This window comes from Manis pentadactyla, chromosome 12 (genome assembly GCF_030020395.1).
Source record: "Manis pentadactyla isolate mManPen7 chromosome 12, mManPen7.hap1, whole genome shotgun sequence".
In the NCBI taxonomy this organism is placed as follows: domain Eukaryota; kingdom Metazoa; phylum Chordata; class Mammalia; order Pholidota; family Manidae; genus Manis; species Manis pentadactyla.
In genome coordinates this window covers 108,653,066-108,666,608 of record NC_080030.1, presented here as the reverse complement: position 1 = coordinate 108,666,608, position 13,543 = coordinate 108,653,066, and the positions used below count along the sequence as shown (strand labels likewise).

General features: G+C 56.4%; 1 long non-coding RNA gene across 1 annotated transcript; it reads right to left on the bottom strand.

Annotated features, from left to right (window-relative positions):
- Positions 1–11,740: 11,740 nt before the first annotated feature.
- LOC130680100 (uncharacterized) lies at positions 11,741–12,915 on the bottom strand. Its single transcript, XR_008993131.1, has 3 exons — positions 12,768–12,915; positions 12,408–12,531; positions 11,741–11,865 (listed from the first exon to the last, which is right to left on the bottom strand). It is a non-coding gene; the product is annotated as an uncharacterized LOC130680100 (long non-coding RNA).
- Positions 12,916–13,543: the final 628 nt, after the last annotated feature.

Here is a 13,543-nt window from a genome sequence, read left to right as displayed (position 1 = left end):
ATGCTTTTCATACTCCTGTGAATTGCTTCCTTTTTCTTTTCAAGTCTCAGGCCCCCAACCGCCTTCTCCTTTGCTCGGGACGGCACGTACACCTCACTGTCCCTGACTGCCTTAGGAGTCCATGTCTGTGGCTTCCTGTACATATGTCATTAAACTTGGTTTTCTTCTCCTGTTCATCTGTCTCATGTCAGTTTGATTCTTGAAGAGCCTCTTAGGATAGAGGGACTTTCTTTCTTCCCAACAATTTCCAACTTCTGTTTCCTAATGTCTTTGACAAATTAGCTGATTGGTTCATCCAGTGAACACGAATGAGAGTGAAGTGTGGGCTCTGGTCCCCCTCTGGACTGAATTACAGTCCGTGGCCTCCTGTCTGGGACCTGCGTCAATCCACACGCCATTATACTGTTTCCTCTTCTTTGCTTCTTTTTTGTGGGGTGTATTTAACAAAAACCTGTTGTGTCTGGAAACCGCTTTTGTCTTTCCTTTTTGTCTCTGCAGCTTCAGAAACACTGAATAAAGTCCTCTCCTGACAGCTTCCATACTCCCCGCTGCTTTTTCAGGTCACTCTCAGGATTTCCTACAGGGTCCCTGGTTCAAAGCAGAGCCAGGTGGGAACATGATTTTCAGGTGGGTCACAAGGGTGCCAAGATTCTGGGCCTGGAGGCAGCCCAGCCACCAAGTCCATAAGCAGCCAGCGTGGGCACAAATACGGCCCACCTACCTGGTGCCTGGAAGGGACAAGGGTGGAAAGACGTGCTGGGGTGGACGTGAGCGGTGGGGGGACGCACAGAAGAACGGAAGCGGCCCTGCAGGCGCCCCGGCGCGCTTCCCGGTGCCCGCTGCCGCGCCCAGGGTTCCCTGCTGGAGCGCTCGCTGGGGTCTCTTCTGCGGCAGCTGCCCAGCTCGGAGGCCCTCTCCGCCTCTCGGTAAGGAGCTGCAGGCGCTGCTCTTGCTGCTCCACGGCTTGCAAGAGCCTCCCCAGGCTGGGGCTTTTCATTAGATCCCCCTGCTCCGGAGGCCAGCTTCCTGGGTCACTCTGTGCTCTAACTGAGCAGTTGAGCCTTGTCAGGAAAAGCCAAAGGAAACGAGAAGGGCTGAGTCTTCTCAGCAGCAGGCAGGGAACTAGAGGTTGGCCAACACAGTCACCACCCCCTCCGCGGGACCCTGGGCAGAACTCCGTGGAGTGGTCATGGGCTCAGGGCACCCATCACGGGGGGTGGACCGGAAAACCAGTCCCCCTGCAAAGGCCGGCAGGTGGGGGAGCGGGTCAGATAACTGGGTCTCTTAGTGCCGGTGCTTGCTGATCCCGTGTGTGCCAAACAGCCTATGAAGCGAAGAGCTGCGCCTGCCCCAAGCTGCATTCGTGCCCCCCTGCCACCCCATGTCAACCACAGACTAGGGGAGGGGGCAACCTGGGGACAAAGGGGACACACTACCTGCCCTGAGTGGCAGGGTGGGGGGTCCGGCCTTGCCTCTCAGACTTCCAGAATGGCTTTGGGGAGACCAGATGCCAGACGGGTAAAGAAAGGAGAGAGCAGTAATGATTTGGCTCTGTCGGGAGGTTTCTCTAACCAGCAGCACCGTGGGTCCCAGACGGCCGATCCTTCCTCACAGGCCTACTACTGACCGTCCGTATTCGCCTGGTGACCTCACAGCTCACAGCCGGACTCACCGGCTGCACAGTAACGGAGGACTCGGGGCCCAGGAGGAACCAATCATATCTCCTGGATTAAGTGTGCCTGGCTTTCCCAGGCTGTCAGTCAGACCCAGCGCTTCTCTCTCTGGACCCATGGTCTCTGCCCATTCGTGCTCAGGGTCGGTGCCGTTACTAATTAGATGTGGAAACCTTTATTCTGGCAGCAGCCCCCACTGAGCAGCAGAACCTTCTGAAATTCAAGGTGTTGCAGGGGCCGTCAGGGAGGACCCAGGGCCCAAGGTTGACAGCCGGGCGTGCCGCGCGCGAGCAGGGTTCCATCGGTGCAAACACGGGGCGCATGAAGGACTGTGTGAAGGCAGAGACCCGGGCCCCAGGAGGCCCTCTGGGCAAAACACACGAACACACACCACACTCCACCAGGAGAAGTCTGAGGCGCGAGGCTATTTCACCTTCTTAGCCAAACACGAGTAAGAACAAAGGCCTTTTGGGCACTGCCCTTGGTCTCGGGGCTGGAGGGGAGGGGAGGGGGGCTGAGGTCTGGCCGTCTCACTGTGGTGCTGCCCCCGCCTGCCTTGCAGTGTGGGTCTCTGGTGACCACCCCGGGGGGCACGTGCCCCTCCCGTCGCCACAGTCAGCCATGCAGAGCGGGACCAGGGACGGGGGCGGGGAGGTCCCCTGGCTCTCCTGCTGCCCGCGCGTCCTCAGGCTGCCAGCCCAGCTGCCGGCCAGCGCCCTCCGCAGAGCCTCCATCTGCTGTTGAAGCGAAGTCACAGGGTGGTGCGCCCATCCCAACGCGCCCCTTCCAGGGGATGCCACACTGCAGGGAGCTTCAATGCCCGATGCAATGCTTTCTCGGGGAAGCTAGACTGGAAGGCAAGCAGAGTGGGCAGGGAGGGGCTGGGGGGCAGGGGCCGGGACAGCTGCAGACACCCCGCTGTGCAGAGAGGCCCGCCCTTCAGCTGGGTGTTCTTTCACTCCTTCAAAGCGGGCTGAGCCCCTCTTGGCCTTCAGGCCCTTCGGGTTGTCGGCCCCTTCAGGTCTTCTCGCCGATGAGGCCGCACACTGCCTGGATCAGATCCAGCTGATTCTCACCCAGCGTCTCCTGCAAGTCACAGACTCCGGCTCAGGAAGGGCCACCCATCCTCTAAGCCCCAGCTTCCAGAGTGACTTTGTGCTAAAAAGTCACCCAATTACCCCCATTGGGGCTCACCTGGAGGTCCCATTAGCGGCCCCTTTAGTGCTGTCTTCAATCTCAGGCCCGCAGCACGTGGGCACCTGTGCGTCTCAGCTGCGGCCGGGCTGCCAGAGGCCAAGGCACGAGAGCAGGGAGGAGAAGGGAGGCGGCGAGGGAAGGCCGAGTCCTTGCCTCCCCCAGAGGGATGCCTGGGAACTTGACCCCAGAGACTCGGCCATCAGGCTGTCAGCAGACTCTGACCAAGTGGAACCCTGCAGATGACCCACTGATAAGGAGCCCCACTGGACACAGAGGCAGCAGTCCCCCTGGCTGCCTTCCTCTGTAGGCCCCAGCAGGCACCTCCTTATGGCAGCCCGTGCTGGATGGCTCATGGCCCACAGCCCACGGCCCATGGCCCACGGCTTGCAATGGAATGATTTGGTCCTTGGTAAGTACAGCGGGAGCCCTGGCATCTGGGGGTGAGGGGGAGGGTCCTCCCATCTCTGGACCACTTCCCTGGAGAGGGAAGGAGGAAGGTGGTGCCCAGCTGGGGGGCCACATGAGAGGCCCAGCTGTTGGCTACACAGCAAAAGGCTTACCACCTTGGGTGGACCCTGGGGTGGGGCAGGGACTCCCTGCCGTGGGGGGCCCACAGAACTAGTCCAGCTTGGGACAAGCAGAGACTCCGCTTTTTGTCTAGGAATCTGGCAGGGGCCAAAACGAACTCAAGAAATGTTTCAACAATTTCATGCCCAAAAGACTAGCAAATCCCAGACTTCACTGTCAGCTCACGCCTCTCCCACAACACAGGCCCCAGGCATTGTGGTTTTGACCCTTCAACATTTGCAAGCACTTGCATTTTGTGGACCTTTCACAGGTGACAGGGAATCTCCACTTCTCTCTGGAATGACCAGGCTGGGGTTCTTCTCACACAACTCCAGGGACTGCCCCAAACCCCCAGGGAGGGTCAGTGGTGTAAGGACCCAAGGGGGGCTGGCTCTGCAGAGTATTCAGTAGGGGGGACGGCGCAGGGGGCAGGTCTGGGGGAAGCTTTGGACTGAAATTCACATTTGTGGCGCAGCTGGACGAGACCCCATGATGGCCCACTTTAGGCACGGGGTCTCCATCTCACAGCGGCTCAGACATCAGAAAGGTGGCAGCCTTCCACATGCTCTAGGCCCTTGGCATCCCCCCACTCCTCTTTCTGGTGGGCCTTTCCCGACACATCAGCAGGTTCCTGACACCAGATGTGAGGCATTTTAAGGGTTGGAAGACTCTCTGAAGACTGATTCAAATCCGGAATCTGCCCAGTGAGCCTTTGGGAGGTACCTACACTGTGGCCTGGCCTGGCCTGGGTGCTGGGCTCTCCTATTTGGACGGCCACATGCAATAGAAAAAGCAGTGGCACAAAACACTGGGTTTTGGAGAAGAAAACCCTCAACGGCAATCAGAGGGCAGCAAGGGCGCCCCGCGGTAGAGTGAGGAAAGAGCAAATACATGAACTGTCTATCGGTGTCTAGCGTGGGAAACTAATGACAGCCCACTGCGGACTCTCTGCAGCGACAGCTCGGAGCCAGAGAAATCCTGGGCCCGGCCGGTCTTGTTACCGCAGAGCCGGCCCGTCGCCGATTCCTGTGTGTGCGGCTGCCGCCAGGCCCGACCACACTGGCTCCCCGCAGGCCTGCCCGGACGTCCGGCACAGGTCACTTTTATGTGTAAATACATCGCAAACGAAGCTTGGATTGAGCCTTCATATTCTTCTTGGACTTCTTCCCTGATCTGCTGCTCGAGATTCACATTCTCCTCTTCCAGACCTGCGAGCCGGGCTCTCAGAGCGGTCATCTCCACGGTCACGCCGTGGCTGAGCTCTGCGACCTGGCAGCAGAAACAGTTTTGTGGCAGGAAGTGCCGCAGGAATTCCAAACTGCCACCACAAAATAGTTCTCTGTACCTGGGTGTGTGTCTGCCCTTCTGCTTTGACTATCATGAGGAAGGTGAATATCCTGTTGTGCAAATGTGGACGCAAGAGTGTAAGGTTGGCTGAAGGGTCCCAGGACAGGGCCAGACCCACAGCAGGTGCTCAATAAATGGCTGCCGAATGAATGACCCCAGAAAGCCGGTACCTGAGAGCTTTTCATTTGGATAAAACACTTCCAGCTGTCCTGGCCTCCATTTCCAAGGAGGGAAACTGGTTTTCCTGGACACCTCAGCCTAAGTCCCGCTGCTTCTTGGGAATGTACTTTAACTGGCCCCAAAAGAAAACAGTAAGTCCTACAACTCCCCAAAATAACAACAAAAAGCAAAAGAAAAGCAATAAAAGATAAAAACTATCAAAAATCTAAAAAGAAAAAAAAGAAGAAGCCCTCCCTGCTTCAAGAGGGAAAGCACACGCTCCTCGGGTTCACAGGCCACTCCCGAAGGGGGCACGCGAAGACGACCCTGGGAGGGCCCGCGTCTGGCGCCCACTGGAACTGCGGGCTCGTGGAGGGGAGAAGAGGCCTCCGTCGGAAGCGCTGGCCTCCCTGGCCAGCGACGTCCTCCGGAGGGCCCAGGCCTCCGCGGACGGCATCTCGTTCCCGAAGAGGGGGAAGCAGGTCACAGACATTCGTCGTCCAGCCGCGGCGCGGTCCAGCGCAGGGCGCCCCGGGCTCCTCCTGCTCGTGTCAAGGGAGCGTCATCCTGGGATCCTCAGGCTCCGGGAGCCGGACTGTGCTCCTCACCCCGCGGCGTTTCAGGGTGCGCAACGCGGGGTCGAGACACGGCAGCGACTTTCGGGTGCCCACCTGAGGCCCAGCGCCCGGCTGTCGGGATAAACCAAACTGGGGGTGAAGCCGCGGCTCCTGACTTGAAACTTTAATGTTTTATTGGATTTTTTCAGACTTTTGCACTTTTCTTAGGTGCAGACTAAATTACCCAGAACCTCTTGCGCTATCCATCTCGAAGCCACGCGCGATCTAGGACAGGAGGTGCGGCTCTTGGCTGCCACCAGCGGGATCTCGTTTTAAGGAAGTCTCATGAGTGAGACCCGCGATTTGCTTCCTGAGGACGGTTCACGCCGGGATCCCGTCTTCTCTGCAGGACCAAGAACAGCACGAAGCGCCTGCCTTCTCCGGTGGGAAGGTCAGCCATGCGTCCTCTCCAGGGGGCCGGCGCCTTTGTCACGATCTAAAGTGCCTGATAATGGAAAGCAGGTTGGATCCCTTTCATCCATCTATACAATAAAACACTAAATAGCCACCAGAAATGGTGCTGTGGACATGTTTTCTGGCAAGGAAACATGTTTACAACATATAGTCAAGGGAAGAAAAGGACACTGACCAAAAGGCATATAGAGTAATCTTCTTTGGTTAAAAAATGTATGGGAATAAAAAAAGTTATAAATACACTAAAACAGTAACAGTGGTTACGAAGGAGGTGCCCACCATAGGAAGCAGCCCGCTGACCTGCTGCGTCCAGGGGCAGGCGAGTCCTGCCCGGCTGGGGTGAGTTCCTGCTAATTTCACCAGCCTTGTTGAATATGCATGAGCTCTGCTGACTCTGCATAAACCTTCTGGATAAGTTCTGCATCTCTGCATCTAGGACAGAGATTGGAGCTTTGCCCCCCTTTTTCTTGCTGGTCGCCCTCACAATAAAGCCTTTTCCTTTCACAAAAGGCGGTGCCCCGTGTTTGGCTTATGGCCTGTGGGGAAGGGGCGCTTGTCACAGTGACATGCGGCAGCAGAAGCAGGCCGGGGGTGGCAGCTGCACTTCTGAATAGATACACTCTCATGGCATTTTGAGTTCTGCGCCAGGAGAATGTTGTCATCTATCTTAAAAAGATGAATGTTTTAAAAACAGCATGACAGTGCTGGACAACGTAAGTAGGCTCACAGAGCCGACGTCCCGTGGGGAGCGGGGGGGGCTCACGTGCGTGTTGGCCGGGCTGCGTGGGGCCTGCTTCCCTGTGTGCGGCCCCGCGCACGGCTGGAAGCAAAGAGAGGCCGTGGGGTCAGGAGCAGGGCCCAGGCCCCCCACTCCCCTCTCTGTGTGGGGGTGCTGGCCTCCCACGGTGGGGGAGGGGTCAGGCCCCACCCACGCTGTTTCTCATTTTGGTCCCGCTTCCCGGCTCCCACCTGCATTTTTCTGACCTGAGACGGGGGCCATGAGAGGAGGCGCCTAGCGCAGCCCTCCAGGGAATGCAGATGTGACGGCGCAGGAGCCTCGCCGTTGGCCGTGATGGCTCTGGGTTTGAAAACAGGATCCCACATTTCCTCTTACAATTGGCTACTTCCCATCATAAACATAAAAATACGATTCTGCTCTTCCCTTAGGACAGTAATGGTGAGTGGACGGGCGCATCACCGCTGCCCCGGCAAAAAGAAATCCCAAAGAAGTGATGTGCCTACAAGTTCACACTCCTTAAGATGTTTAAGGCTTTCACAAGTCTAAGCCTTGACAGGACAGAGCTCGTGCACATTAGGTAAGAAGCTGGATTCTTCTCCCAGGGCACGTCCGTGGCAGGTCTCTGGCTCACGGACAAGCCTGGTGAGGGTCCACGTCCGTCACACGGTTCTGCTCTGGGGACCCACCGAGCTGCTCTGGGGCTTAGCTCCGGGCTCGGCTGACGGGGAGGTGCTTCTCCAGACTGCTGGCAGCTCTGCCCTGCAGGTCTCCTCCTCACGGGCTCACGTTCAGACATGCACCTGCACCTGCAGACAGGAGTCAGGGAAAGCAAGGAGCACGGAGTTCCTCCCCCAGAAGCAGCTCCGGGCCACGTGGCACGGCCTCCCCAGGCGTGTCTGCAGTGCATGCGGTTGGGGCTTCCTCAGGGGCAGCAGTTCTGGCAGAGGCACGGAGGAGGGAGGGCCACAGCACACCAGGGGCTGACTGAGGGTTTTGTTCTGCCCTCTCCCTTCTTCCCAGGTCCTCTGACTGGGGGCCCCCCACCTCCCCTCTCTCCCTCTCTGAACACCCCCAGCCCTATGCCCCCACAGCCTCTTCCCTCTGGGAGGAGCATCTGGGTCGGTGGCTGTTCTCTGCTCTCTGGGCCTGAGCGGCTCCTGGGTCCTAAGCCAAGCGGAACTGAAAGTTGAAGGTGCGCAGCTGCCAGTCAAAGCTGTTTTCCTGAGCAGCTGGGGAGCCCCGAAAGGCCTGTGGGCTCAAATCTTGTTGCTTCAAGCATGTGTATCTTGTACTCCTGGGTTCCTCAAACCACTCCCCAAAATACTAGTTCCTTGAGTTGTTAGATGTTCCCAAGGGGAGGAAAGGGTTTCTGTGGTCAGACAGATTTCGAGGGCATCTCACGCTCTGTCTCTGTCGTGGATATTTACAACGCACGGTGGGGTAACAGAGGCCCAGGAAGGCTTGGAGCAAAGGAGCCTTTTTAATATTCCTCACCCTGAGGTTTCCAAGCTTCCCGGGACAAAAACTAGCAGAGTCCTTCTCCCCCAATGCCTGCACGACAGCAGAAATCCTCCCGTCCAGTGGACTGACACTAAGAGTCTTTCATCAAGAGAAGTCCGTTAAGCCAGAGAATGCTTAAAAGTTACACGTACTATCTCAAATGCTTTATCTTAAAAATACACACATTTGCCAGTCTTCTCACCTAAAGCCTGGGCCTTCTCTTTGCAGGTGCCCACTCCTCAGAGTTCTGTCTGCGTTTCTTCTGTAAACCCCAACGTGTACTACATGGTTCCCATTTCCAGTGTGTGGTGGGTTTTGGTTTATTGTTTCTTTTTAAGAAGAGGAAGCTTAAAGACCATAAACAATGCAAATGTGTCTTTTTTAGAGCAGTTTTAGGTTCACAGAGGAGTTGAGCAGACAGTGCAGTGTCCTGTACGTCCCTTGTCCCCAGAGCCCCGATGCCCAGCTGGCAAGTAAAGCCGGCGTGAACAGGTTGGGAGCAAACAATGGTCAATAAAATGTGATCGATAAACATGCCACCCAAAGACTGAGTAGTGAGGCCCTGGCTGGGTGGGCCCCCCAGGGAATGGGACGTGACAGGTGGCCCTGGGCTGTGGGCACAGGGGGGCGGGTTGACTGCAGCAGCATGTCGGGAACCGGTGCCCAGGCCCACTGCTGGGCGCGTGCTGGTCTGCGCCAGGCTTTGCGGAGGGCTTTGATCGTGCTTCCCTCAAGCAAAACATTTTTGCTCACTTGCTTTTAACATGTTTACGTATATGTTTATACGTATCCTACAGGACTGTTACCGGTTGGCATGGCAAAGCAGGATGTGCCCGGGGTGAGGCTCATTAACAAGGGGAATGGATCTCAGTCCACAGTCCCAATGTTCCTTGACCCTCCACAATTTCCTTGACCCTCCACAATTTTTTTGTCTGACTTCTTACCAGATGTGATTACGTTATCTTTTTTAACTTTATGAGGCTGAGATAAGCAACCGGAATTAGAAGTGTCACCTCCACTATTTCCTAGCATTCACTTGTGGATGGCCTCCTCACGGCCACTTCAGGTCACCTCCGTGTGACAGGTGACTTCTTACATGTGGACTTAACCTACTTAGAAGTTCTACTATTTTCTTTCACTCCCCTGGGATAGATAAACTCCGCTTTGGAGACTGCTGGCCTTCAAACTGCTCAGAGAGAATTAAAAATCAATTACAGATTACTACGGGGCCAACACAGCGCAGATGGGGCGCAGCAGAGCCCTTCTGGGTCAGAGGAGCCCGGCTCGCCGAGGCGGGCCCTGAGGCTGCACAGGGGTGCCTGGAACACCCTTTTGGAAGTCCTCAGGGGCGCCAGTTCCCCACCCCCAAGAATTAGCACCGGACCAGGTGTGGCTGCCACGCGCTCAGACGCTCCCGGACAAACGGGGTACCCAGAGGCTGCACAGAAAGCCCGAACCCCAAGACGGGGTGGGAGGAAGCTTCCTTTCCAGCGGGTATAAATGCAGACACTGGAGTCAGCTGGCAGGGGCAGAGGAGGCCCCGGGGAGGGACAGGAGCCCGTGGCGTCCCCTGGGTCCCCGTGTTCTCCGTCCCCAAGCCACTCGTGTCCCCAGAGGCTGGGCTGGGCATGAAGAAGCGCCCCGGGTGGAAGCCCAGCCCTCACGGCTGCTGCCTGCTGCTCAGAGGAGCAGTAGGTGCGTGGGGGTCCCAAGGTTTCTGTGCCCTCTTTGAAGGTCCCTGGCCCACGGGGGTGGGGAAGGGTACATCGAAGAAATGTAGGTAAAAACACTCCTGCACCCAGCGGGGCCTCCATCAGACGCTGGGGGCTCAGAACAGGAGACCCGGGCCTGCACACCGAGTGGGCCGAACAGGCGGGAGCGGCGGCGGCGGGACAAGCCGGGGCGCCGACCAGCACGAGCTCTGCGGGCCCCTGTGCCACCCGCCCGCCGGGCCCTCGGCCCGTCCCCCACCCAAGGCCCGCTCCTAGCACAGCTGCCGGGCCTGCAAGGCGGGCGCTTCCCGCCCTGCCTCCCCGGGGTCTCGCAGACCCCCAGCCCTGGAACGCGCCGGGGGCCTCCTGCAGGCGCGGGCCCAGAGCTCAGCTGCCCTCGGCGACCTGCGGGCGCACAGCGCCGCCCGCCTGCGGAGGCCCGCCCCCCGGCACCTCTTCCCCAAGCCCCTGGACAGAACCCAGTTCCCTGAAGCGCCGGTGAGGCGACAAGGTCTCCGCGGAGAGCGGAGGTCAGTGTCAGTGAGAAAAGCCCCACGTCTGGGGACTTGGTCTCGGAAGGAAAGCCTACTTTATTTTGCCAGTCAAGACAGTTCCTCCAGCTCCAGGGCTGTGGATTTTTCCTGCAGAATTAGGGGTTAGGAGCGGCCACTGCACCTCAGAAAGGACCACCACATAATCTGTGGTCCTTGTGCAAAGAAAAAAAGGCAAATTCTTGTTCAAAAATCCGGGAAAACAGCCGCGATAGGTATAAAAGTCCAAAGTCTCTCTGCCTTTTGCATTGTGTCTGACCCGTCCCGGTGTTTTTATTTGTTTAATGTTGGTCTCCCTGGGCCATGGGAACACCCACCGGGCAAGTTCCACCCTCGGAGGCACTGGGGGACCACCCCCCTGGGACACTTAGAGCCCCTGGCCACCAGCTACCAGGGGGCACCTGGCGCCCTGGCAGGAGGCGGAGAAGCTGAACCAGGCTTCTCCCTTCCCGCGGGCCTACCGTCCCCACTCACCGAGCACAAGCAGCCCCCGGGCTGTTGAAGCTCTGCCTGGGGTGTTACAGGTCCCCTGGGACGGATGGCAAGCTTGAGCCCTCCGAGCCACCCATCACACACACCAGGTGCTGCCAGCCCGGGTCCTGAGTCACCACTAGGCACGTGACCCCTACCGACCTCGCTGTGCTAGGCCCTGCTGGGGTGGAGGCAGCAGGAGGTGGGGCCTGTGTGAGCCCCGTCCAAGCCCTGGGCGGCCTCCGCTGGCTCAAGGGGCTCCCCTTACAAAACAAATTCTCCTTTAGGAGTGAGGGTTTCAGGATGGTGCCCACGGATCATGAGGCCCCAAGTGCCCCGAGCCCTGGGTGACGTCCGAGAAGTGTCCCTGACTTTAGACCTCAGGTGAAGGATTCCCACCCCAACTATATGCGTATGTATGATTCCGACACATTAAGTCATGTCTTTGTGTTATATATTTTTGCATATGTAACAAGTGAGTAAGGCTTTATGTGTTTCCCCCGTTTCAGGAAGTTGGAGCTTTCAGTTATGAATTCATCTTTCAACTTTCAGTGATGAGTTTATCAGCAGAGCTGAGGCTGAAGTGAACACATGTTCTCTGTTTAAAAGCCCTTTAAGTGATAAGAAATGTAACAAAGTGTTAATAGTACTTCTCTCTGGGCCAAGATGCCAAAAATAATTTTTACATCACTTTCTGGGTGTTGCAGTGCTTTTTACCATGAATATGGATACATGGATTGCTTTTACAGTAAGGGAAAGACAACAAATGTGTTACTGTGAAGTAATAAACACACTTTACCTGTAGGAAGAGCGCACTGCTCCTTGGACTTTTCTGAAACAACCAGTTTTCTCTCTGTGAACTTTTCTTAATATCTCCTGGATCATATGAATTTCAAGACTTTCCAGAAGTTTCTGAAGCTAGAATAAGCAGTTGGAGAATCACTCTCTACACTCAGCTTACACTCCGGACCCCTAAGTCAAATTCCTGCTCAAGGGCCCTGGGGCAGGTCCTAACCTTCAGCTGCTCCCTCCCGGGGAAGAGGTTGGGGGCTCCCTTCTGGATCCCCGTGTGCTTCTGTGGGGCAGACACACCTCTCCAGAGACCAGCACCTTTTCTTCTGGCCCACATCCTGATCAATAAAATACAACTTTTTTTTTAAATCGAATTCTGCTAAATTGCAAAGTGCTCAATGTCTGGGGTGACATCGTGTGTTTTGGGGTCTCTAATGCGGCCAGGAATTTTGTGAGCTGTTATTATAGGAGAAGCCCTCAACTCTGAAACTCGATCAGATCCCAAGGAGGATTTCACAAGAGTGAAAACTCTACACAATGAAGAGAAAACTTCTAGCAGCCGTGAGCCCTGCCTCTTCCCACAGCTCCACGTTGGCTCAGCCCTGGGACAGAGGAGGCAGGCTCAGAGGGCGGGCATCCCCAGCACACGCCCAACGACTGGCACGTACACAGAGTGACGCGCTGCCAGAAAAGCAAACGCATGGGCTGCGTCAAACATTCCATCTCCATAGCCGTGTGCTGGGTTCCATCTTCACATGTAGTGGTTATGTTTTCTTTTTAGTGGTGCTGCACCTTCATTTGAGGAAAATAAAAATATGAAAACCTAGGCTTAGAGAACTGAGACATTGAGGGGTGATTATTGGCTAAAGAAAACCTCTGTGCCTTTAAATACTTACTTCCCTCTGGGCCTGCTCACTAATTTACCCACCTTCAATTTACATTAACCTGTTCAGAAAACACCCCTGGGGCATATCTGTAGTTTTACATCTATTCCACAAAGCACGCATCCAAAGCTAAATTCTGCATACCTGCTGAGTTTTTATTTTGATTTCTGAAGCTCCTCTGGGGGGAAGAATAGACTGACTACTTATTAGGAGTCCTTCAAATTCTTCTTTCCCGTTAGCCTGGCTATAGCTTTCCTGCTGGGATAGAGAATGTCCGTCCTACAAAAGAAGACAGAAATTAGCAAATATTTTTTCTCATTCAGATCCTCTGCCAATCATTTCGTTCATGTTCTGTTTCCCATCATCTGCACAATCCCCCCATCCAGCACAGACACCCGGACACCCGCATTCACACAGTTGCCCCCCACGCACCCCCCAGTCGATAGGGAATCCTGAGGCCTTTTCCAGGTGGTACACTTAATTTCAGTTTTCATTCTTCACAAGGTTGACACGTCTCTCGTTCCTTAGTTACCAGGAAAGCTGACTGAAATAACTCCCAGGACAGACAGTTCAGACAGGGCCACCAGTCAACTCTCCTGTGTCAGGTGCCAACAGACACGTGGTGGAAGCCGTGCGTCTTTCCTACCAGCAAGCTGCCCCCAGCCTGCACCGTGTCATCCGTCTGGCCGCCCTGATGACGCTCCGGAGCCTCAGCTCCTGGTCTAATGGGGCCGAGAGTCCGGGGTGCGGAGGAGCTCACCCCAGCAGCCGCCCACCCAGGCCTCGCCGGGATCCTGAACTGCGCGCTTAGAGCCAGCGCTAGGGGACGCCGCGGCAGAGGCACGCGCTCCCAGGCGCAGAGCTCGCATACACGATGCCAGGGCACCTTCGCGGAGTCCAGTCCTGCCCCTGCAGCCAAG